Source organism: Moschus berezovskii, chromosome 26 (assembly GCF_049115385.1).
Source record: "Moschus berezovskii isolate FMDL1 chromosome 26, NW_MosBer_1.0, whole genome shotgun sequence".
Taxonomy (NCBI): domain Eukaryota; kingdom Metazoa; phylum Chordata; class Mammalia; order Artiodactyla; family Moschidae; genus Moschus; species Moschus berezovskii.
The window spans coordinates 37,758,526-37,784,877 of record NC_142485.1 but is presented as its reverse complement, the minus strand read 5'-3'; the positions used below and the strand labels follow the sequence as shown (position 1 = coordinate 37,784,877).

At 42.7% G+C, this 26,352-nt stretch overlaps 1 long non-coding RNA gene across 1 annotated transcript in view; it reads left to right on the top strand.

The window, feature by feature from the left end:
- The first annotated feature begins 1,552 nt into the window (after nt 1-1,552).
- LOC129549214 (uncharacterized) overlaps nt 1,553-26,352 on the top strand; it is an 85,505-nt gene continuing 60,705 nt past the window's right edge. Inside the window, exons 1-4 of the long non-coding RNA XR_008684514.2 lie at nt 1,553-1,682; nt 1,901-1,977; nt 5,017-5,206; nt 9,676-9,827. This is a non-coding gene — a long non-coding RNA (uncharacterized LOC129549214). The remainder of the gene's footprint in view (nt 1,683-1,900; nt 1,978-5,016; nt 5,207-9,675; nt 9,828-26,352) is intronic.

The window sequence follows — 26,352 nt, the reverse complement described above, 5'->3', positions numbered from 1 at the left end:
ACCTGGTGACCCTGTCTTGCACATTAATGAAAAACTGGAATTCTTTCAGGCAACCACAGTAGTTTTTGGAATGAAGTGGAATTAAGCCTGTAATTTTTAGATACAATTACAGCTAAAGTTGCACCATCAAGAGATGTGACAGAAAGGTCAGGTGGCCTCTCCTAATTTCACAAGGTGAGGAAGTGAATCCTCTCATGGGCTGGAGCAGGGCGGAGTCAGGTACTGGTGACCTGCAGAGATGCCCACTGCTCATAGCAGTTATAGTCTGGGTCTAGATGTCCTAATAGGTTGAGTTTCTGTTCTGGTATTTTGAGAGCGTGGTATCATGGGGATTTGTTTACCTATATACCAGGTTATTTTTTGATGGTGTAATGGTGGTTGTTGAAAAATTCTTTCTCAGAAGTTTTGAGAACTGACACCACTGTATCACACCCCAGAGAAACTTTTCATTCACTTCTGCCAAGCACCTTCTGGCCACTACGTGTCTGGTAGTAAATAGAACTTAACACTTGGGAAGATACAAACTTGAACTGCAAGTCTTCACAGAGGCTAACTAATTTCTAGTTCAGAGCAGCCATGGGTGTGTATAGTGCTTGGCTCCCAGATTCAATTGGAAGAAGATGCAAACTGATTCTCTAGGATGAGTGGTCCCTGGGATTTGCTCTCTTCTTCCTGAAAAGTCACCCAAACCAGACCTTGGCTTGGTAACTGCTTCTTCCAATGAGTAAATGCTGTCAGAGCAAAACCAGTTTTGTGCCCTAGGATTACCTCTCTGGAATATGGCGGGTTTTTTTTTCAGATTTGGTCCCATAATTCTTCACTTTCTTTTTGAGGTTTTTAAAAATATTACCTTACATTTTATTGATTCATAAAATTTGTCCTTAGTCCGAAGTTGAGTCAAACTATTTCACTTGCTATAATGCAGAAGCCCCCGATCAAGGGTTTTCAGTCTTAGCGCTATTGATCTTCTGTGGTAGATGATTCTTTTCTGGAGGGCACGGTCCTGTGTTTTGTGAGTTGCTCAGCAATGTCATTAATTTCTATGAACTAGATGCCAGTAACAACACCCCTGTTTCTCTTAGTCGTGACAATCAAAGTGTACGCTGACATTGCCAGATATCCCTGAGGGAGAAAAATTGTCTTTAGTTTACCACCACTGCCCTGTAGCATTAATATTTTGAAATAAAGCTCTCTGAAAACATTTTCAGCATATTAGGATTGGACAATAATTGTATTTTGTGCATTTGCTTCAAATTTCAGCTTTGTGATGGTGAAGAAGAAGGCCTTGAATATCTGATTGAAATTACTGAACAACATGATATAGTAGAAAAAACATTAACTTACATGTGAGCTGACAGGATTGGATTCTAAACCAGCCTCAACTGCTAATTGTGTGGCCTCAGGCAAGTTACTTAACCTCTTCACCCTTCCTTTCTGCTTCTGGAAATTATGATCCTCAAAGGATTGTTTGTGAGTCATTTCCTTTTCATTTGGTTCAATTATTCAATCAGAGCACGTAGAACATGTAATGTTAACTTCTTTCTTCTTTTTCAGATATTTTCTCAAATATAGACTCTCACCAAAGGCTTTCATGTTATGTTAGAAAAAAAAAATCCCATTGAATTAAATATGTTAATCCCCAATATATTTTATTTAACTTGGATTCTTAAAGAGTCTTCAAGGTGAGCCTCAATTTCCATCCTACTTAAAAATGGTTTATGGCTTGGGGAAAAAAGGCAGAAACATAGTATACAAGCCTAAATATCATGTTCCAAAATGTGTACTTTTTTCTGAGGTGTGTTTTTAACATTTAGAAATGCTAAAAACATTTTTGTTTTACACTTTGTCTTACATTTTTGGTGTAAGATAAGCAACAAAGACTATATTTATTCTTTATCAGCTCAGGTTGGAGAAGTCACCATCTCCTTGATAGTTCTACAAAGAAAATATACTGAGTACCAGTTGCCAGGCACCATGGTAAGTGGTTTCTATGTGATTTTCATTTGATTTTCTCAAGGAATGCCTGAAGTAAGTGTTATCCCATTTTACAGATTTAGGAACCTCAGGTATATTGAAGCTATGGATCCACATTTATCCAACTAAGAGTAAACAATTGTAGCTCTACTTTGTCAGACCCAGTGCTCTTACACAGGACATCATGCTGCTTCTGATAACTAAGTGGAAGAGGAAAAAGAAAATGCATGGACCCCAGAGGATGGCATCCTACTGGAGGAAGTGAGGACTTTGTGAAGTGTAATGGGAAGGGTTCTTGAAGAAAGTCAGGTTCAGGATATGAAAAATATAAGAAATAAACAAGGGAGAAGGGGTGGAGCGTGGGACCAGAGGCAGGTTTATAGACAACTCCTAACACTTATCAGATTAAAGGAAACATCTTCATTTTTAGTTAAACAGAAACTCCCACAATGTCTATTCAATTTTGTGTGTTTAAATGTAGGATTATAAATGATACCCTGCTGCCCACCAAGAGTTTACTTGTGGGAAATGAACCTTCCTTTGACACAGAGACAAGCTTCTTAATCATCCGATAATTCTAGCATTTGGACATTTTGGGAACCAGGGAATTGCATTTCAAAGCTTCTGCTGAGTGCAGGAGTGCTTGGTGGGCATTTTGTCTCAGTAAGAAGCCGAGATCTTGGCTCATAGATCTTGGATAGAAAAGACCTTTGAGACGCAGGTGGATTTTCTTGCCAGGGCAGAAGAAGTAATGAAAGCTATTACGCAGAGCCTCTAAAGAGCATCTTTCAGCAAAAACTGCTTAGCGGTAGTTACCGCTTCAGCTTGTATCTGTCAGGTGAAGATGAAGTGGATCCTAAGCCAGTTCCGAGTCTGAGTTGCATTTAAGGAATGGTCAGGTCTACTCTCCCTCTGTACATAGTGGACATGGTCTCCCAAGAATGGTGGTAAAAATGACAATGGCAGGGAAGACCATGAGCATTTGTTTAGTTAGTATAATTTCTCCTCTGGGCAGCTACATATTTCTAAATAATTTGATTTCATATTTACAACATGGTATTAGATGGAGCTTATTTGGCTAAACAGGTAAACAATCCGCCTGCAATTCAGGAGACACAGGAAATGCGGGCTTGATCCCTGGGTCGGAAAGATCCCCTGGAGGAGGAAATGCAACCCACTGCAGTATTCTTGCCTGGGAAATCCCACGGACAGAGACGGGCTGCAAAAAGTCGGCTTGACTGAGTGATTGATGTAGGCACATCCTCAGATATGTGGACTTCCAATAAAGGTTTAACTTATAGTCTGTGAGTAAGTTTAGGAGTTTTTCAAGATAAGCTAGAAATGATGCTTTGATGTGATATATCCCTTGTTTTAGTTATTTGTAACTACTTTTATATTTGTAGCTACAGCACAATTCACACACAGTCATTCTGCAATCTCAGCAGATTTCAGGGCTGACTAGTTTGGAACCACTGAAGGCAAACAGAAATTCAGAAGAGACTGAGTTTGTCTGGGCATTCCTTCTGAAGTTCCACAATGGAAAGAGGAGAAGAAAGAAAGAGATCTGGAGCCACGCTTTTTTGAGAATTAATGCTTGTGTGTCTTTGGGCCAACTGCTTAATCCTTTCTTATCCTTTATTTCATTATTGTGAAAATAGGGTCATGGGACATGTCTCAGTGGGTTTTTTTGTGAGGACTGAATAAAACAGCTCACCACACGTGGCTCATTGCATGCTAAATAAGCATCAGCTCAATTCACAGTTCAGTTCTTCATGGGCTCCAGAGATGACCAGATTATTTAGAGCAATCAGATTTCATTTTGGCAACTCAAGTAACTTGGTACCCACAGTAGTTTTGTGTAGGGAGGGAGAAAGAGATAGAAAGAAAAATGGTGTGAGAATATGAAAAGTTGGATGCAGTGCTGATTTATGAATTATACGTCTGCTCTACTCGAATTCAGAGAAGTTTCCCAGCTCCCTGCTGGCCTCAGTGATCCCAGCTTCCTCAATCGTTGCCTTTTTCCCCGTCCGTCTTTGTGCGCCTGGGGTTTGATGACGTGTCACATCCTCTGTCCTGACAGCAACCTTAAGTTCCTCCTCCTGGGGCAGCACCCAGCCCTTTACCTTCCTCTGCAGCCCTTGTTTTGAGGGTGCTGAGAACGAGGACTCAGAAAAAGCATCGTCCAGAGTCTGCTGAACTCTGAGTGGCCATGAAGCTTGAGGAAGCCAGTGCCCATCAGCAAACGGCTACCTTCCTCTGTCTGGCCACTATGCGTGGCCATCGTGTGGCTGCTCTGAAGATGACTATCAACCCAGTGCCTTCTGTTTTTCTTAGTTTTCTGTGAGATGTGAAGGACGATGATGAGAAAGTTGCTTCTGAGTCACACTTCATCCAAAACAGCAACATCAGACTTTTTTCCAAGCTAAGGTCTAGGGCTAATAACTTGGAAGTGAAAAATGGTATGAAATGTGAATGATGCTTTTTAGATGAGGACAGTAGTTTCATGAGAAACTGCATACTTAAGATAACACAAAAGCTTTCATTTCTAAGTATATATTTTAAGGGTATAATGCGTGTATACCTATAGGCACCTGCATATTTTACTGTCAAATTTAAAGTTCAGGCATGCTGTAGAATATCCAGAAAGTCCAAACACTACATGACATAAAAACAAATCTCAGATGTAAGTGCTGTGTAGAATCCAAAGATGTTTCAGGAAAGAGGAACAGATGGCAATTGAAAACTGCCAACTGTAATTCTAATTAGTATCAACGTTCAATTTGCTGCAAAGCATGCAGATAATTTATTTGCCATTTGAAAATCCAAGTTTAAACTGAATTTGAACGATTTGAAATATTTTTCATGGGGTTGACCTGATATTCTCAACCTAGGCATTGACTGTACTGCTTTAATTCATCCTGTGCTAAACTTCCTCCAGAATTTCCCCCAAACTATCTACTTTAATCCTTCATTCTGATTGTTATAATTTAATATTTGCTGACCCACCCATTGGCAATTAAATCTTACTTGCTTACATTTCAGTTTGCTGTACTCAGTTTGCTCCAAAATGCTCTGAGCTGAGGTCCTGTCAGTTACAGCATGTTGGCCATTGGTATACAGTTGGGGTTGCTGCTCACAATGAATAAACCTCTCAGTGGTTCCTCAAACTGAACTGAACTGATCATGAACTCTTCCATGCAATGGGAAGCAGCTCTTTCAGCAGACATTTAAGGTAAGCATTTTCTTAAAAACACAACTCCTGCATACATATTTAAACTGAGAAAACATTTAAAAGGTGCCTTTATCATTTAACAAGGGAATTGAGTTTTATTTCTATAATATACTTCTTTTAATGACCTGGGAAGGAATCTGGGTATATTTTAATAACACATGTGATGGGGGAATTTGGAAACATAATGTATCTAACTAGAAGACCCAGGAGAGAACCAAAAAAAAAAAAAAAGCAAGTTTATTTCTATAAGCTATCTGCCTTTCCCATACCTCAGCAAGTCATACTTTTAAGAAGTAAAGTCTGGTGTGAACTTGAACTTGTACATTTAAGTTAAAAACCTTAGCCAGTGATACATTGCAGAAGATAAGACACCACTTTTCTTCCAAAACCTGTAACACTTCTCTCCCCACTCCTTTGGCTGGTTTGTCCCATTTCATGATAGGGTTGAAATATTTCAAGCTAAGATAACAAAGTCAAGTTCAAGGTCTTCCTAACACAACTTGGGGAAATGCCAAGACTAGCAGCATGTTGTTCTTGACAGGTACAACTACATCAGTTTCTTAAGGGAGAGAAAGATTTGCAGAACATCCCACAGGGAAATGGAGCAAATGCCTTGTTGAGTTACAATCACTGAGCTATATCCCTTGGCACACTGTGTTGTATCTTTTTATAGAACCTCTCTAAAAATGATGGGACTGAAAGTGAAAGCACATTTTAGTAGAAAGGCTTCTATCTGGTCAATCAGTACTGTCAGACATTAGAAGATTGTTGGGACTCACCCTGGAATGAATTGTTTTCTTTGAGCTTGTATGGGCACCCCCACATGAACACAACAGCGATGGACTGTGGGTTGTGCCAGCAGCCAAGACCTGTCCCTCAAGGGTATTTCCAATGCACATATTTAGTACGTCAGTGACACACTTTACAGCTCGTCCTAGGATGTGGGCTAGTTATTTCTGAATTGGTCACACAAGGTTTCAGTCTGTGTGTCACCAGCAGAGGAGGATGGGAGCTTCTCCCGACATGGAGCCTCAGACATTTGTCAGCCAAACCTCAAGCTGTCCAAGGCTTTGAAATGAAAACTTACATTTAGAAAATCAGCATTGTTTCCCCTTGCCATAGCTGTCTCAGACTTTACTTTGCTCATGAAAGCAAAAAAAATGGGGAAAATGTCCTAGTAGACTGTTTGTGTAGACTATGCAAAGCAGAAGAAATATACTTAAGGGGGAGAAGTGTTTCCTTTTTTTTTTTTTTTCTTGTCTTACATTTAGTCAGCTTCTAAGCAAATGTGCTGAGCAGATGAAAAGCTAGGTTATTAAAAAGTATCTGCTAGTAACGCACTTCTCAGTTGTCCATTTAGCTAACGTGGTCTGTTTGTAATGTCATTTTTAATGTATTGGATATTATTTGCATAGACAGTATCTAAACACAAGCCCATCATCATAATTACATACAGTTATCTAGAAGAAACATTTTTAAAGTAAACCATCACTCTTAAGGAACTATTTTCAAAACAATGAAGTGCATGTATTTTCAAACATTTGAACAGTGGTTGGGATATTTAGAATTTATTATCAAAGCGACCTACAGAATATAAGCTAATTTTAGGAGGCATTGTACAAAGTGAAAATGGTGGGTAGGTGGGAAGGACCAGTGTGTGTAGGTGTCCTGCTCAAAGCATGGGGCTTGGCTGGAAGGACTGTTGGCATTGCTTCATTTTGCTAATCCAAGCGGATCAAGCCCATGATCTCACAGTACTTGAGGCAGCATGCACCAGAGGAGATGTTATTCCTGTTCAAGTTGCCTTGAAGGCATGTATGGGTGGACTCAGAACTCTTGATTGCTTATCCAGGCTCATGAGATCATTACCTCTCCATTAACAAAAGCAAAATTCTGGAAGTACAGAGAACAGTGGGATGGATTTTAGTTGATGATAAACCTTGTCAAGCTGTCGAGGTGCCTCCCCAGTCCTTACCTAGAGAAAGCTGGAATCTCAGCAGTAAGTGGCCCAGTCCTCTTCTTGCACTGTGTAGTATCCTATATAATTGGGTTAGACGTATGTTTTATTCATCAGAACACCATCTGAGTGTTCTGAACTATAAATAAGGGGCTGGCATTAGTCATTCCAACTGATGGATTCTTACCGTCAAAAATAATCAAAGCAAAGGGAAGTCAGAAATCTAAAACGATTTTTTCATAAAATGATACTTAACTCAGTTGCATTGTATATATACAGTTTGAATAGAAAAAAATGTGACCTAACTAAAATTCCACAATCCTGATTATGCTATAAATATGAGATTATGTTTCATGTGTGATTGGGAACTTTGCTTTGGAAATGAATGGATCCACTTGGATTCAATGCACAGAAAGGCAGTAGTTTCGAAATAGTGGAAAGAAACCTGGTTTCAGAGTCAAACAGATGTAGTTTGAAAAATTGTTTCTCCCACTAAATTGGATTGCAGGCTTGAGCCTGTCACTTCATCAATTAACCTTAGTTTCTTTATTGTAAATAATCTTTGTCTTCTCAGAGTTGATGTTAGGATTAAAGATATAACATATGTAAACACCTGGTGCACAATTATGTCTCTCAGGGTCTGTCAAGTGCACTAGCTAAGAGTGCAGATTCTAGAGCAGAAACACCTGGGTGTGGATCCTGGATCTACCTCATTATCTCTGTCAGATGTGTTTCTTAACTTCTCTGTGCTCCGTTTGCTCTCCTGTATAAGAGGAGAATTAGCAATAAAGACTCTGATGCTGGGAAAGGTTGGGGGCGGGAGGAGAAGGGGACGACGGAGAATGAGATGGCTGGATGGCATCACCGACTCTGCGGACATGAGTTTGAGTGAACTCCGGGAGTTGGTGATGGACAGGGAGGCCTGGCGTGCTGTGATTCATGGGGTCGCGGAGAGTCAGACACGACTGAGCGACTGAACTGAACTGAACTGAGGGTCGTTATGCGGAGAAGGCATTGGCACCCCACTCCAGTATTCTTACCTGGAAAATCCCATGGACGGAGGAGCCTGGTAGGCTGCAGTCCATGGGGTAGCTAAGAGTCAGACATGACTGAGCGACTTCACTTTCACTTTTCACTTTCATGCATTGGAGAAGGAAATGGCAACCCACTCCAGTGTTCTTGCCTGGAGAATCCCAGGGACGGGGGAGCCTGGTGGGCTGCCGTCTATGGGGTTGCACAGATTGGACACCATTGAAGGGACTTAGCAGCAGCAGGGTCGTTATGATGATTAAATGAGTTATTGTAAGTAAAGTACTTAGAATAGTATCTGCAAGCAGTAAATAAGTGATGCTTATTTAGTAGTATGACAAATATTTATTATTATAAATAAGCCTTAGGAATTCCATTTCTCCTCTTCTGTCACTTGGTGGCAATGGTAACATTGTGGTTCTGGGTTCTTGCTTTGACTTTAGTTACGTTTACTTGTATTCAGCTGTAATGGAGACTCCCAGCTTAAGAGGGACAACAGGTTTAGCCACAGACCAGAGTCACTAGGTCTTCCACCTTGAAATCACACATAATGCATTCTGGAGCTCCTGACATGGAACTGGAGCTCAGCTGAATACCTTGAAGTTCAATAATATGCAGAGGAAACACTGTTGTGGTATTACTGGGAGATTATGATGGTCAATCGTAAGCATCAATTGTAATTGATGGTTAATTGTAAGTTGACTGTGCTACAAGATGCTCAGACATTTGGTCAAACATTATTCTGAGCGAGTCTGTGAGTGTTTCTGGGCAAGATCAAAATTTGATTCCATAGACTGAGTAAAGCAGATTTCCCTCTGTGTGATGGGTGGTCCTCATTCAATCAGATGAAGGCCTGAATAGAACTGAAAGGACTCTTAAGAGGAAATTCATCCTGTCTGACTACTTACAAACTGGACATCGGTTTTTTTCTTGCCTTTGGACTCAAACTGAAACATTGGCTCTTGAGGCTGTGAACCTTCAGACTAGAGATATACCATCGGCTCTTTTGGGTCATGGCCTTTGGATTTGAACTAAGTCATCAGCTCTCTTGGATCCAGCTTCCTGCTCACCTTGAAGATCTTGGGACTTGTCAACCTGTATCACTGCATGAGTGAATATGTGTAGGGGTGTGTGTTTTATTTTTGCATATTATCTTTTGTTGAGTTTGTTTTTCTAGAGAACCTTGACTAATATAATACAGAATTGAACAGTTCATTTTAATATTATTAAATTTTTTTCAATTAATTTTTGTTTCTTCCTTGTGGAATTAATCTAATAAAGATTTTATCTGACCAAAAAAAATGTGTATCTAACACCATCCATTCATTTGTTCAGTGAAAATGCTTGTAGGGTATATTACATACCAGGCATTGTGCTTGTCTCTGGTACATAAGTGAGAAAATGGTTCTTATCCTAGTGGAGATAGGCTGGTATTGGAGAGAAACAACGTAGAAGTAATAAACCAAATTTATGATTTTTACAGGTTCTAGTCTTCTGAGGAGGTGTCAGCTAAGCTGAAATTGGAAAAAGTTTTAATCATACATGCAACAACAGGAGGGGAATTATAGACAGAGAGCCTCTTGAAAACTCAACCGGGATGTCGACATGCTAAGGAAGTGGAAAGGAAGAGCTCTGGTGAGTCACTGCTGTCTCAGTGGAGCCAGCAGGAGGTGAAGTCAGAAAGAAGGTGGTGGGGAGGTTGGGAGGAGGTGGGGACCATGGTAAAGAGATCAATGTGGCCTTGTGCAAGGACTTTAAGCAATGGATTAACATGGCCTACTTCATGTATTTAAAGAATTTCCCAGGCCACAGACAGAAGAGCTGATTAGTCTGGGCAGGATGGAAATGGGAAGGCCAGTGTCTTACTGGGTGGTACAGTGATTGGCAGGGTGGGGGAGTTGGGGGTGGTGGTCACTCAGATGAGAGTGGAGGCAGGAGGGACAGACAGACGCAGCAACAGTAACTGCATTTTCTCTAGATCCCGGCTGGTCCATCAGACCCCAGGTTCACCCAATTTCACTCCCTTAAGAAGGATTTTTCACTCACATGCTGCCCAGAATAGATCAGGGGCCACTACCACCTACTTGCTGCAATCTTCGCGGGTCAGAGTGCAATTAGTTAATTCTTAAGGGCAATTTTTATGTTTTATTTTTCCCCCAATATTATGGGTTCTAGCAGTATATATGGCTCATAATTCTAACTCCACACGTATTTGTTGAATGAGTGAAGGATATGAGTAAGTGCTATGTACTCTGTTAGGAAAGAGAAAAGGTTCCAATTTCCAGAGAAATTATAGGAAATGAAAAGAGTAAAGAGCAAGAAACTTTTTTGAATATGTTCAAACTTGGTTGAGACAAAAGTTCTAGAAAGTTGGGTGGGGAAGTCAGGCCAAAATACAAATGTCTTTATAGGACAACAGCCTTTGACCCTGCATCGTTAGCCTAGACTGTGGGATCTTCTTAAAGCGCCAAGTCCCCCGTCCTGTCCAGTTGTATCTGCAGACCCATCTGGGCCCCGGGAGCCCCGAGGCCCCGCTGCTAGGACTTTGGGAGGCGCGGGGAGGAGCAGCCCTGACTGCTAAGCAGTGGTGCCGCTGCTCCTCCGAGCTCTGAAACGTGACGGGTGTTTCTCTCTTCCCTCTCACGCATCTTTGATTCTGTTTTGGCCTCCTTTCTGCCCAGTGACCAGTCTCCACTTCGATGGAGAGCAGGAGTCTTAGGGTTAGGAGTGCATTTCGCTCCAACTTTTTATCTGCCAATTAAAGAAAACAATCAAACCTCCATCGCTGAGGATTTATGGGGCTTCTGTATGCCCTCATTGCACTCACTGAACTGGTTAGTTCAAATAACTTGTGTGAATGATTTATTTTCCACCGAGTTAACCAGTAGCCTAAATTAAGCAACATAACTTGTCATTTTGGTGTTAGGTAAACAGAGACTTCGTGGATTCAGGATCAATAGTCAGTATGAAAAGATAGATCACTTAAATAAGTGGTAAGATAAAATAGGATTAAATAAGATAGATCACTGAAATAAGGGTTTGAAACCCTGTGTGGGACAAAATACGTACAGAGGGTTCAGGGTATCTACCACGTCTAAAAAAAATGAGGAACCTTAGCCTGTTATCATCCTGTAAACTAGAAAAGAACCATGTGCAAAGGTGGAGACAGAGGCTCAGACCTGGAAACCACCCAGCGCGCTTCAGCAGGAGAGGAGATAAATGAACAAAGGCAGGTTCACATAGAAGAGATTCTACAGCACACACAGCGAGGCACCGAGTGGCATGTGACACTAAGGCTGAATTGTGGCAATATCGTGTTAAAGTAAACAGGTAGAATGTTTGCTTTCTGCTTTAGGGATATATATATATACCATGACGCCACATGAAACTGAAAGGAAGGGATTCCGCGTGGGGATGACGTTAGGCTGTGTAGAGGCAGTGACGGGATGGAGACAGAGGAACCACAAGCTTGGATGTAAATTACTGGCATCCTTTTAGTTTTGCACAGCAGAGATTTGCAGGTGCTAATTACGTTATTAGAAAGAAGGGAAGAAAAAAAAGGAGAGAGGGAAGGAGGGCCAAGGGGCCTTGTGTATATCAATAACAATAAACCTGATTTATGTTCCCAAGTTAAAAAAAGGTTGATCAAAAAGCCTTTTTTTGCAACACTAGGCAAAGTCTCTAAGTTTATCTGGTTATCTGGGGTGTGTTGGGGACCAGAGCTAGAAAGGTAACTTGTTTTTCCTGACCCACCTGTCTATTTTTCTGAGCATCTTATCAGAGTTAGAGGAGCCGCTCTTTGGAAAATCTTAACAAAACTAAACAAACAAATTGCCTTTACACTACTCTGTCGCTCCATTTCCCTCTTCCCGTGTCTGTTCCATGTTCTTTGAGCTCCACCTTCTAGATGTCTCCTGAAGTCACCCACCTTCCACATTATGGGTCAGGAAGTGAGCTCTGCGTGCTTCCCATTTCTGACGTTAGGCTTGCTTTCTAAAGAGGGGCCAGCATTTTCCCTCTAAGGTGAAACTCTGTTCCAGGCCCCACTCAGATCCTCTCATCAAAGTGTGAGGGAAAGCCAGACCCCTTAGGATGGGAGCTGAGACATTTTCTAGCAGACTAGCTTTACTCCCGCTCCTCACCCACACTGGCCATACACCGCTGTCTTGCTCTGACTGTCCCAATGGCTCTTGTTCTTGTATTTGCTCTTCGTCTTTCCTGCAGTTAGCCTGCTCTTTCTTCTGCCTCGCTGACCAATTCCTGCTTTCATTTGGGGAAGGATTTGCATCCTGTTATCCCCCACTACTGCTTTCTTGGCCTCTCTCTGCCCACAGAGACCCCCAGAGCATGTGGACTAGGAGCAGTGGTGCCTTTAGCTCAGCTTCCCCAGCGGAGGGTCTGATGAGCCAAAGCTGCTCAATCAGTGCGTATGGAACAGCAGATGGGTTAAAAACACTTAATGTTGTTTAGTAGCTAAGTTGTGTCAACTCTTTTGCAACCCCAAGGACTGTAGCCTGCCAGGCTCCTCCGGGGGATCTTCACAACCCAGAAATCGAACCCAGTATCTCTTGCAACTCAGGCAGATTCTTTACCACCAGGTCATCTGGGAACCCTAAAATAAATTACTAAATGCTTCACCTGTGTGGAAAACAAAAATGGTCTTCTTCTTTTTCCTTCCTCAGTTGAGTTTCTCTCAGCAGAGATGACTTCTTATTATAACTCTCCTTTTCTCAATAAAATTCAGTTAAGTGTTGTGGACCAAAAGCTCAGAATACTAAAAAAGATTTTGAAGGTAGAGGTAGACGGGATGTATCAAAACTCCAACCACATTTTGTGTGAAATGTAGACTATATTTTTTTACCTTGTTAATACTTTTATTCATTTATTTTGGGTGTGCTGGGTCCTCTTGCTGCGAGGACTTTGCTCTAGTTGTGGGGTGCAGATTCCTTACCGTGGTGGCCTCATGTTGCAGAACACAGGCTCTAGGGTGCGCGGGCTTCAGTAGTTGCGGCTCCCAGGCTCGAAAGCACAGGCTCAACAGTTACGGTGCATGGGCTTAGTTGCTCCTCGGCACGTGGGATCTTCCTGGACCAGAGATCCAACCTATGTCTCCTGCACTGGCAGGCAGATCTGTACCACTGAGCCACCAGGGAAATTCCTAGACTATATTTATAGCATACAGAAATAATCTTTATTGTTTCTAACATCTCTATTCATATCAAACTTCAAAGATGCTTTAAGTAATAGTGGCCTTTTTATTTAAAATCAAAATTCAATGTTATGTGTCTGCTATCTCATTCTAGAGAGTCCAGTGAAGTGGAAATTGGACTCACAAGAGTTATTTTAAATCCATATTTGAAAAACATTATCCTAAAATTTATAATGATATAAATTTAATAGTAGCATCAATTAAATACCAACATTTAAACTAAAAGGAGCTTAGGCAAAATTACTTTTAAAGAGAGAAAACACAGGCAACTGTTTTGCTGTGGTTGTGGATGTTCAGGGGTTTACTTTTGTGAAAGCTGAATCAAGCCTCTATGTGACTCAGCATTTCTGAGCCCGCGCAACTTAAACCTCCTGTTTCCTTGGCGACCTTGTGATGCAAGGAGACCCCCCTGAAACTTGAAGACATTAGTGGCTGCAGGTGGAACAGCAGGAACCAAAGGGCTCCTGCACAGGGAAGTCTGGAACTTGAACTGCGTTTTAGCTGCTCTTTGTTTGCTGTGGTCATTTTTCTTAGCTTGTTTGGCCTTTCTCTAGGTTGATAGAGCTGCCATTCAACTTTCATAAGTTATTTTCCCACAGCGGAAAATCTGGTTTTGATAGAAGAAAGTAGTTCTTTTCAGTTCTTTGTCCACAGCTTCACATTCTCCCTGTAGAAACTGAGTTCTGATATGTGTAGTTTGTTTCCATACACCTTGGGGAGCTCACTCTCTAAGTAGCACATTTCCTCTACCTATGCTCTCTGGAGTTGCGTTGTACGTTCTCCAGGTACTGTACTCGAGGCAGTATTTGAAGTTTCAGCTGAAGCTTCTGATTCTCTCTCAGGCTCTGAATTTTCAGTGTGCAAAAAGGCCCACTCAGTGTGAAGTAGTTTGTTTGTTTGTTCAAGTTGTCCTCTAAATTCTTCATTCATTTGATTGTCTTACCTTCAATTTTTTAAGTATTTCTTACTTTTCTCCTTCAAACCTTTTGAAAGTAGCATTTGCATTAATAACATCAAAGAGTTTTTTCACATCAACTTCTGACTGATAGACTAGTTGATCTCCCTTTTCTAATTCACTCTTTTTCTCTAATTCCAAGATGCTGTTGTTCTTGTAATCTTCTCCAATCAGTCAAATTTACAACCTTCAGTACAGTTTCAGGTGGAGATCTTAACTCGCTCTCCGTCCTTCAAAACCTGTTTCATTTGTGTGTCTGAGTTTTCAAGCACGTTTTTCTGTCCCTTCAGCTTGCAGGTACTCTTTGCTTTCATGCTAGTTTCTTAGGCAAGCAATTTTAGACTCTCCTGAAGTTGAGCGTTTTCTTTCAGATCATGCATTGTTTTCTTCTGAAGTCACTCTGCATTCTTCTGAGAGGCTAAGCCATCCTTCTGCATTAGTCACTGGGGATTGGAAGGATATTCGTGCCTCTTGGAGTGACTGTGTCTGTTGTTGAAGGTGAGCCATCACCATCAGCCCATGAATTATTTAGTGTTTACTTTGTTGGCCAAGAGAGTGCGTGGTTCATTTCTGACGCAGGTGAGTCTCAGGACAGTGGCAGATTCGGATGTAGGGGCCAGGGTGGAACTCCACCTCGCTGGCCAGGAAGTCCTCGCTGCACAGACATGGTCCTGTTGCCAGCTAGCACTTGGTGCCTGGTGCCCGGTGCTGACCGTGCCCATGCTGGTACCACACACTCATCACCCGGGATGAAAGGTGGAAATCACCCTGCTCACTGACCAGCAGCATCCGGCATCCCCGTGGCTTGTGCTGGCGCAGGCTTCTGGGGACAAGCAGAGTGCACGGGAGCGCCCAAGCTTCTCGTCCATCTCTGGCAGGTCGATGGACTGGGGCCATGGGGATGCCGAGGCCATTGGGGCCACTCACCTGAAGAGACTTTGAGCAGCCATCTCTAGGAACCGCGGACTTTCTGGACGAGGGGCCCACAGCCTCCCTCTTTACAGAGCTCACTGGGTCCCCCTGGCCAGTCTCTTTCTTGGGGGACCGCAGGGCTGAAAGCGGGGTGCCTGGGGTCTTGGTAAGCTGAGCCTCCTCAGGGTTACTTACAGGGTCTGAGATTGAGGCCGTGGGGTCGGGGAGAGTAGGCAGTGGCCCGAGCTGATGAGCGTGGACCTGAGTTCTTCAGGGTGGGCGTCTGGTCCTGGAGGCTGTGGGCCCCGGGACATGGGTGGTGGCCTGTGGGGTGTCTTCGTGGCCCTCTGGGTGACACGAGGCCCAGAGTGTGGGGCGGGGCGGCTCCTGGGGCCCGTGGAGGTGGTGAGAGCTGCTGCTCGCTGACCTGGGGGCGCCCTTCGCTGTTCTTAAGCCTGAGAGTGTGCGCCATGTCCTCAAGCACAGCCCTGTGCTGGCTTTTATTGAGCGCTGCCAAACTCTGGAGCGTGTCACTGGAGAGGACTGGCTTCCACCCCTGGGGACTTGAGGGTTTCGCAGGCTTGTGCCATGAACTCTGTGACATTCTTCAACTCAGGCAGATAATCTTTTGGCTGACTCTTCCTCTCCTTAAAGCGTGTGGGCTTTTTATTGTGAAAATAGCCATGGATGTACATGACCAGGATCTCCTGGGGACACCTTGTCTCAGGCATTTGATCGGCTTCAACGGAGACCCCACAGCTGCCCCAGGGCCAGGGGGTCGGGAGGACATTCCTGGGAGGTCAGCACCCTTCCCTGGCTCCAGAGGGCACCACGGATGCACAGGGCCCTGTGAGATGCTCCGTCTCTAAAGAAAACCAGTGCCTGGCAAGCGGGACAGATCATCAGTTGGGCCGGCAGAGGGGAGGCAGCCAGTTTCTGTAAAACAAGGGTCTCCTCTGCGGCAGGCTGCACCCCGGAGAATGCTGTTCCAGATGGTGCACTCGGTGGGGGCTCACTGAGCGCAGCTAGAGACCAGCCTGGAACTTGGGCCACCCGAGGCCCCCCGGGCCCCATGGCCAACCCAGAGGATGCAAGCCCTGCCCTGCGCCATCCACTTCCTGCATGTGGGTGTGTCCAGGCTCCATGGAGGGCTGCCCTGAGGACCCCTGACCCCATGTCCCTCCGTGGCGAGGCTCAGTCCCTCGATTTAGTTTCCTTATGCAGCAGGGAAGCCAGCTTCTTCCTGAAAGGTCACAGGGATCTTCCTCCCCTGCAGGTACCTTTATGCTTGTCACTCAGGGGGCTCAAGGGTGCCACCAGGCTGAGAGACTTTGCACTCACAAGAGCTCAGGTGAGATCAGTTGACACTGGAAGGTCTTGACCATTTATGGGTTTTTGGTGGCGCTCATTTGTTCTCCCATTCGGTCCTGCTGTTCCTGGACGGGGTGATGCTCCTCTGGGGGAGCTTCCCATGGCTCCCTCTTCCTTGTGTCTCTTCCATCTTTTTGTGCCTCCCGAGGTGGCCCTGGGAAAGGTTTCCAATTCCTGAGTCATTTCAGGAGTGCGCCTCTGTGCAGAGAGTAGGCCCTTCTTTGGGCTAAATTTGCCAACTTTTATTTCTTCAAATCTCCTTCTCCAGATTCAGGCTCAGAGCCCCTTCCCGGGCTCTGTCACGAATGACTGGTCCCCAGGACTGCTTCCAAGACTCTCTGGCCGTGTTCTCTTCTGGGTCAGAAAGCCAACTCTGAGAATCGGGGCAGGGTTTGTGGCCCAGTTCTTCCTTGATGGAACATGACTACCAGCTTCTGCAGTCTTGAACGTGCACTGGGTGTGTTTCCTGGTCTCACTGACTTGTCCCACTGCTGACAGGAAAAGAGGCCCAGGAAAGGATGCGGTCGGCCCAGTTGGAGAGGAGGTTGTCCAGAAATGCCAGATGCTCCTCTTCCAGGGCCTTCCAGCAGCCAGACCACGGGGTGTTGGGTACAGAGTCCAAGGGGGCCTGGAGCTGCAGCTGCTCAGAGGGGCCTGCAGGGTCCAAGGCCTGTTCCTCACATCGTCATGGGAAACCACCAGCCCATGGCTCAGAGTTACTGATGATTGTGCAGACTGGCAAGTGGACAGGCTGGAAATCCGAATCAGAGTTGAATTTACAGTCTTGAGTCTGAAATCTATAAGCAGGCCGGCAGGATGGTAACCTGAACAAGATTTCTAGGTTACAGGCTTTGAACTCCTTTTTCCTATTTTTCGTGTGTAATTTTACTTCTGTGTACTGGAGAGCAGGAAGATTTTCTAAAAAGGATCAAGAATACACTCTATCACACAAAAGTACAGGTAGAGGAAACTGGGAGAAAAGACCCTCCTTTTCAGGACACAGGTTTACAATGCAGAGGAGCCACCTGCAGAGGGACTCAGAAAGATCAAAGGGAGAGATTTCTCTCCCACCGACCCAACGCTGAAAATGTCAGTGAGGGCAGGCCCCAGGGCCTGCACGCAGAGTCTCTAGAATGCAGAGCTCTGCCTCCAGAAGCCAGAGAAAATGACTTCCATTTTCAATCTTGAGGATTCCTGCATACTCAAAAATAAAGCCGTCTCCCTGACTTGGGGAGCAGTCACTCCAGAGGCAGGCCTGTTTTCAACTCCTTGAACCTGATCACAGGGGGTTCCCAGCCCAGTGTAGCTATGACGCAGGAGCTGTTGACCTGCGTGGCCCCAAGATCTGCTTCAAGCAGATTTCCTGCAATGAGTTGGGTCAAGGAAAGGTTTTCACTGATGCTTGATTTATTTTTAATTTATATGACCACGTTGCCTTCTTCCTTCTTTGGGAGTGCCCATAACAAAATACTCCACTCACTGGCCTGAATGATGCTCAGGGCCCAACGTGAGAACGTCCTCAGGTTCTTTGTGCAGCCCTGGCTCGTCTGTTAAGGAGGTTTTGTTATTTCAGCAACCTTCAAACAGGTAATAAATAAATTTCCACTGGGTTGGCACTTCCTCTCATTTCCTGAAGGAGGGGCGGATTGTTCAAGAGCTCCCCAGGGATACTCCAGGCCCTCTTATAATGACCAAATGACCACTGCGTCATTGCCTTATGGTACTATCATGTAGAAAACCCAGGGAAGGTCACTTATAATATCAGCGTCAGAGCTAGGAGTGTCTGTATTGGAATTGTTCTGAAGATAAACCACCAAATCAAGTTACTACAGAAAATGGTCAAAGAGGCTTAAAACCTGTTCAGATGCTCTTTTGGAAGACATGCCTTGCACGGTGTCATCTGCAGAAGATTAGAAAGGCCTGGTTACCTCTGAAGAGTATGAGGGTGACATGATGTCCAGCACAAAGTGTAGAGTCCTGCCTGACACAGGCCGGCAGCTGTTCATCAGCTCTCCATCAAATCAGTCTTGCCAAGATAAGGGAGGTTTCTGAAAGATGATTGCCTTTCTTTGGTGATATGCATTACAATTAGATTCAAGTGCATATGAAAAACAAATGAGCAAAGATCTAAAAGCTGTCCTGCTGCCCACTCAAAATGATTAAGTGATTATGCAAAAGAAGATTCCTCAGAAGTGGGGAATGTGCAAGACTCAATTGCTTCCAGGCCTGAAAGAAGGAGCTTAATTTGACAGTCACTTAAACTGATATTGCTTTCAATAACCATGCGCTGCTCATTTTGTAAAGGAACCCCAAATTGTCAGTCACAGTACTTCGTTAAACTTTCCTAACACCCTAATTCCAGTTATTTAATCGTATAATTAAAAAGTGATTGAAATAGCACAAGAAAACAATTAAGTATAAACAATCTTGAGAATTCAGTGGGTCCATCTAAAACAGTAGCATTATTGGAATTATTAATATGAATTTATAAAATACTTATTTTCATAAGTAAAGAGAGGAACAGCAAAAGAAAGGGCTAGCAAAAAAAAAAATTTCTTCATATTCCTTTCCTGTTCAAAATTTGAGCTGATTTAGATATTAAAGATTGATTGCTTGGTAAATGCCATATTTTCCCTCTTTTACTCCAAACCAATTGCTATTTTATTCCTTTTCCATTACCCAATCATCCAAGAATATTCTAGATTTTCTAGAAAATATAGATAAATTAGAAAAGTGACATATCCTGAAATTTCAACCCAATAGCATCACACTGTAAATTTTATCATGAAAATAAACTCTAGTTCAAGTGTTTTAAATTCTACTTATATTCACTACAGTGTAGCAGTGGCATAGCCTTAGCTCATTAAGTGTATCTGATGTGAGATTATTAGGGATAATTTATATATATAATTTATTCTGGATGCAGGCTTTAGAGCTAGACTCCCTGGGTCAAACTATTGGTTTTGTCAATCACAGCTGTGTAAGCTTTGGCAAATTATTTTTCCATCTGATAAAATGTGAATAGTAGTACACATACGTCATAAGGCTATTGTAAGCATTATATGACTTAAAAACTGAAAGCACTTAGAACAGTGCACTGGGCTTCCCTGGTAGCTCAGTTGGTGAAGAATCCACCTACAATGCAGAGACTCGAGTTTGATTCCTGGGTCAGAAAGATCTGCTGGAAAGGGATAGGCTACCCACTGCCCTATTCTTGGGCTTCCCTGATGGCTCAGCTGGTAAAGGATCTGCCTGCAATATGGGATACCTGGGTTCAATTGCTGGGCTGGCAAGATCCCCTGGGGAAGGAAACAGCTACCCACTCCAGTATTCTGGCCTGGAGAATTCCATGGATTGTACAGTCCATGGGGTGGCAAAGAGTCAGACATGACTGAGTGACTTTCACTTTCAGAATAGTGCATATTTGTTCAATACATTTACCCATATTGATGGTAGTGATACTAGTAATGTGCAAGAAGATAAATACCTTGGTGAAATAACTCAATGTGTATAGAAAGTTGAATAGGATAGAAGTTGAATAGGATCTAATTCTTGCCTTCAATGAGTATATGGTGAATAAGACAAGTAGATAAATGACAAGAATGTAAAGATATGAAAATTAAGAAATTCCAAACAGCTTGATATTACATGAGATTTAAGGAATCATTTAATTTAGCATGGCATTCATTTATTCATTTCAATTTGATAAATTATTATAATACAGTTTTAAAATGAATATATGCTAGTTAATTGCAATGAAAAGTTTAATACTTAAAATTAATTACTGAGCCAGCATAGTCCTCAAATGATGATGTTTAATATAGATAACTGTTAGCTATTTAAGGATGAGGTTTTATAGTCTGCTCCCATCGATTTATCGTCTTTGCTTTCATGATAATTTAGCTTTATGCCCAATTTTATATAAATCAGAGTGCTTCTCTTCCTTACAGGCCTTTTCGATATATCCATCAACTGATGACATTTGTGGAAAGTCTCCTATATATTTACCATTATACTTGCTCCTCAAAAGAAGTAGATATATTTTTATGTGTAACAAGATGAATGAGTTATGTATGTAATAAAAACAATTTCTAATTGCAAAACAATTAACAAAGCCATTGGTGAAAATGTTCTCAATGTGTAACAGTGAAAAAGCTAAAACCCTAATTATAGTTTTAAAAGCCTTCCAAATCAATAGCAAAAAATATGCACAGTGGAAAAGAGAGTAGAACATGAGAAGATGGTTACAATTTTAGAAAAAGTCAAGTATATGAGACATGTTTAATTTCATTAGCAATAAAAAATGCCAGTGTAACCAAAACTTAAATGCACTCTTCAGTTGTTATATTTGCAAATATTTATAATAACATGCTGTTGGCCAAAGTGCAAGGAAAGGGGACTCCTGGCTGATGGAAGCATAAATTAACACAGCCCATTAGAAAACCATATTTCTTAGGAATTTTCTTTTAAAATAAATATCAATGTATACAAATATCTATCTACAAGAAGTTTCTCTAGGCAATCTTAATAAAGAAAGTATGTTTATTTAGTAAGTGATGTACTTTAGAAATAGGTGAAATGAATATTTATTGGTACAGAATGGTGCTCACAGTGTTCAGCATCTCACTTTGGGGACCAGTCCCCAGGTATTTCAGTAATGTTTTTGGCCATTTATGGCTCATATCTGGGTTCCCCCAGGAACTGACTTCCTGAGGTCCACACCCTGCTGGGGGGCTGACTCATCAATGCAGGTATACAAAGGCGCAGCTCTCTGTTTCAATTCTGAGTCACCCTGCTGGGGAATCCCAACTGGAGCCTCTCATGAGATTGTCTGGGACCTTTTACAAGACTGCATTATATTTTCACTTCTCCTCTGGTCTATGCTGTTTCCTTCATTTCCTTACAGGTATTGTTCTTAGTAGCCCAATATGCTTCCTGCAGACAAATCTCCATCTCAAAATCTGTTATCCAGGAACCCAGCCTAAGACAGTTGGTGCCAGAGTGGGGCTGGAGAGGAAACCAGTGGTGTTGTGTTGATTACTGTTAGAGCACTGGGTCTCTGGGAAGAAATGTGTCTTGATTTATGGCTTTTGCCAATTTCCTTGGTATAAATACGTCCATCTTGGGAGATCTTACCAAATGCAGAGTTAGGAAAAGATGTGTACGGTTGCTTCTTGAGCTATAGTGTGGCTAGCTTAGCCCTCTAGTAGGAAGTCTCTCATGTGCAATTTAAACTTGATTCCTCACCACTAACTGGTTGCAGGCAATGTGTCCTCCATCCAGTTAGTAGGTGGAGGGGTAATTGCCTGTTGCACCACTGCAGTGGTTAAGACTTCATTCCTGGTGAACTGTGATGGACTGTGGATAGAAAGCAATGCTCTAGTTCACAGAGTAGTCCCATACCACAGGGATTTGGAAGAGTGGGACAAGTAGTGATCTAAGAACAGTGGCATTGGATGAGTACCACGATGAACTGGAGAAAGAAAATAGAAAACGTAAGGGTATGAATCACCAGTTGAAACAGAATTTTGAGAATCAGAGAGGCTCTTTGGCTGCAAATAGAGACCTTCACCTCCTGCATCCACAGGGCAGTAAAAACAAGACCGTTGTAAGCCCAAGGATTTAATTATGTTATGGCTATTTCTTGGTGACTTTTGGGTCTCTAATAGCAAGGAGAGATAAGAAAGACTTCCTTAGTGATCAATGCAAAGAAATAGAGGAAAACAACAGAATAGGAAAAACAAGAGAACTCTTCAAGAAAATTAGAGATTCCAAGGGAACATTTCATGCAAAGATGGGCTCGATAAAGGACAGAAATGGTATGGACCTAACAGAAGCAGAAGATATTAAGAAGAGGTGGCAGGAATACACAGAAGAACTGTACAAAAAAGATCTTCACGACCAAGATAGTCACGATAACGTGATCACTGACCTAGAGCCAGACATCTTGGAATGTGAAGTCAAGTGGGCCTTAGAAAGCATCACTACTAACAAAGCTAGTGGTGGTGATGGAATTCCAGTTGAGCTATTTCAAGTCTTGAAAGATGATGCTGTGAAAGTGCTGCACTCAATATGCCAGCAGATTTGGAAAACTCAGCAGTGGCCACAGGACTGGAAAAGGTCAGTCTTCATTCCAATCCCAAAGAAAGGCAATGCCAAAGAATGCTCAAACTACTGCACAATTGCACTCATCTCACATGCTAGTAAAGTCATGCTCAAAATTCTCCAAGCCAGGCTTCAGCGGTATGTAAACCGTGAACTCCCAGATGTTCAAGCAGGTTTTAGAAAAGGCAGAGGCACCAGAGATCAAATTGCCAACATCCGCTGGATCATGGAGAAAGCAAGAGAGTTCCAGAAAAACATCTATTTCTGCTTCATTGACTATGCCAAAGCCTTTGACTGTGTGGATCACAATAAACTGTGGAACATTCTGAAAGAGATGGGAATCCCAGACCACCTGACCTGCCTCTTGAGAAACCTGTATGCAGGGCAGGAAGCAACAGTTAGAACTGGACATGGAACAACAGACTGGTTCCAAATAGGAAAAGGTGTACGTCAAGGTTGTATATTGTCACCTTGCTTATTTAACTTATATGCAGAGTACATCATGAGGAACGCTGGGCTGGAAGAAGCACAAGCTGGAATCAGGATTGCTGGGAGAAATATCAATAACCTCAGATATGCAGATGACACCACCCTTATGGCAGAAAGTGAAGAGGAACTCAAAAGCCTCTTGATGAAAGTGAAAGAGGAGAGTGAAAAGGTTGGCTTGAAGCTCAACATTCAGAAAACAAAGATCATGGCATCTGGTCCCATCACTTCATGGGAAATAGATGGAAAAACAGTGGAAACAGTGTCAGACTTTATTTTTGGGGGCTCCAAAATCACTGCAGATGCTGATTGCAGCCATGAAATTAAAAGACGCTTGCTCCTTGGAAGGAAAGTTATGACAAACCTTGATAGTATTTTGAAAAGCAGAGACATTACTTTGCCAACCAAGGTCCGTCTAGTCAAGGCTATGGTTTTTCCCGTGGTCATGTATGGATGTGAGAGTTGGACTGTGAAGAAAGCTGATCACCGAAGAATCGATGCTTTTGAACTGTGGTGTTGGAGAAGACTCTTGAGAGTCCCTTATACTGCAAGGAGATCCAACCAGTCCATTCTAGAGGAGATCAATCCTGGATGTTCATTGGAGGGACTGATGCTAAAGCTGAAACTGCAATACTTTGGCCACCTCATGCGACGAGTTGACTCACTGGAAAACACTGATGCTGGGAAAGGTTGGGGGCGGGAGGAGAAGGGGACGACGGAGAATGAGATGGCATCACCGACTCTGTGCACATGAGTTTGAGTGAACTCCGGGAGTTGGTGATGGACAGGGAGGCCTGGCGTGCTGTGATTCATGGGGTCGCGGAGAGTCGGACACGACTGAGCGACTGAACTGAACTGAACTGAATGCCAGAGAGAAACAAAAAGGAGAGAAGGAGTCACCATCCAGGCTTTGGCAGCTGACTCTGTTTATTAGGTGGAGTTAAGGCTGCTGTTAAACAGGTGGGCAAAAAGACTCTCTCTGAAACCTCAGTTATCTATGAGGGCATCTTTGAGAGTCATTCCCTTGCTCACTCTTGTTTATAAATGAAAACGTGCTGCAACCACAACCTGAGAAAAGAACTTGATCTAAGCCCTGAGTTAGGAAAACATACCAAATTTTCTGGGACCAGAAAGAGAGTGCTCAGGTTTCCTCTGGACCCAGCCGCTGTGGCTGGAAATGAGTGGATGAGCTGGTTGTCGCGACATAGGGTGCACGAGGTGTGATTTGACATGAAGTCACATCCTCGCTAACTGAACATCCAGGGTCATGTGTGGAGTCAGGGTAACTTAACCTAGACCATGATGGCTTCTCCCTCTTGTCACGATTGACTTTTTTTGCTGAGTAGCTCTCTGTTGTTGGGGCTTTTCTGTGAGTTGTAGAATATTTAGCAGCATCTCTAACCACTTGTTTCCGGGAGCACTCACTCACTTGTGATAACTGATGATGTCTCTACACATTGTTGGGTGTTCTTTGGCGGACAAAATCACCTCCAGTCAAGAATCACTTCTGTAGATTCATGTAAGAAGTCAGGAGAGCACAGAGGATGAAAGAGTAAGCTTTATTTGAACATGTCAGGGAAGGCTTCAGACAGCAGGTAATGTTTGATACTATTAAGAACTCTACACAGTCAACACATTGGGGGAAGAATCCACAGTGAACCGCTATTAAAAGAAACTCAGTGATGCCATTTATTAAGCTAATTAAGTTATTAGGGACAGTTTCTGAGTGAGTTAGTACATACCAAGAACCTGTATGTTTGCTTAGATTGGTAGGATGTCAATATCACCAAAAGATCCATCATGCCTTCCTCTTTGTATCTTGATTAAATTACCCTCTTTTGACCCTGAAATGTCAAACTACTGCAAAAAAGGGCACAAATAAATTAATATAAAGATGTCATAAGAGTGGAATTTTTCTCACAATTGGATTTGTGACTGCAAACAGATGGTGCTAAAAGCATGAGAACACCCCTTTTCATAGTTGAAACCAAAGCATATTGAGTCCTCTTCAGACTTATTTCTAAAACTAAGTTCATATTTTTAGAAAACACTTGAGCTCTTTGAATATCATCCCTTCCCCTCACCGGTCCCTAGTTTCCTCTTTAGTATGCATTTTTATTTACACTTTGTTACATACCAAAAAATTAATGCTAAACTCAAGATCATGTTTCTATATAGTCAAAATCACAATAATTAGAAATAACCACATGATTGATTGTACAATTATTATTTTTTCAGAACCTTCAGTTCAGTTCAGTTCAGTCGCTCAGTCATGTCCAACTCTTTGTGACCCCATGAATCATAGCACTCCAAGCCTCCCTGTCCATCACCAACTCCCAGAGTTCACTCAAACTCATGTAGAGTCAGTGATGCCATCCGGCCATCTCATTCTCTGTTGTCCCCTTCTCCTCCTGCCCCCAATCCCTCCCAGCATCAGAGTCTTTAGACTCTAGTAAATATAACACAAAAAGAGACTTTGAGATAGATTATGCCTTTTCAGACTTACACTACATACCAGAGCCTCTACAATGAAGTGCTCACCTTCAGAACATTTGTATTCTTGTGGCCATTTCTCATTGAGTTTTCTGCATCTATTGCTTTTATGATGTGATAACTGCCTAAGTGAAAAATAACACGATTAAAATGATTTTCTCCTCTGGGATTCAAGTTGTTTTTTATGAGCCTCAGTGCTCTGCTTAGCATCTTTATTCCCTGAAGGTAGTTTTCTAGATGACTTTCACCTTGATGACTGAGTTGATGAAGTCAGATGATAATGATATTCACAAGCTGAACAAACTGTGGAAAAAGTCACTTAGTTCCTGTCAATGATACAAAGGCATTTCTCATGTTATTTGGTTTTCCTCTTTCCCATCAAAAAGATAAGAGAGAATTATCATTTTGGAGTATTCTGCCAACAATGTTCTGTTCTTCAAGTAAATGTTAGTTAATTGGAAATACACTGACATATGGGATTACTATATATGTTGCTGCTGCTGCTAAGTCACTTCAGTCGTGTCCGACTCTGTGTGACCCCATAGACGGAAGCCCACCAGGCTCCCCCATCCCTGGGATTCTCCAGGCAAGAACACTGGAGTGGGTTGCCATTTCCTTCTCCAATGTGT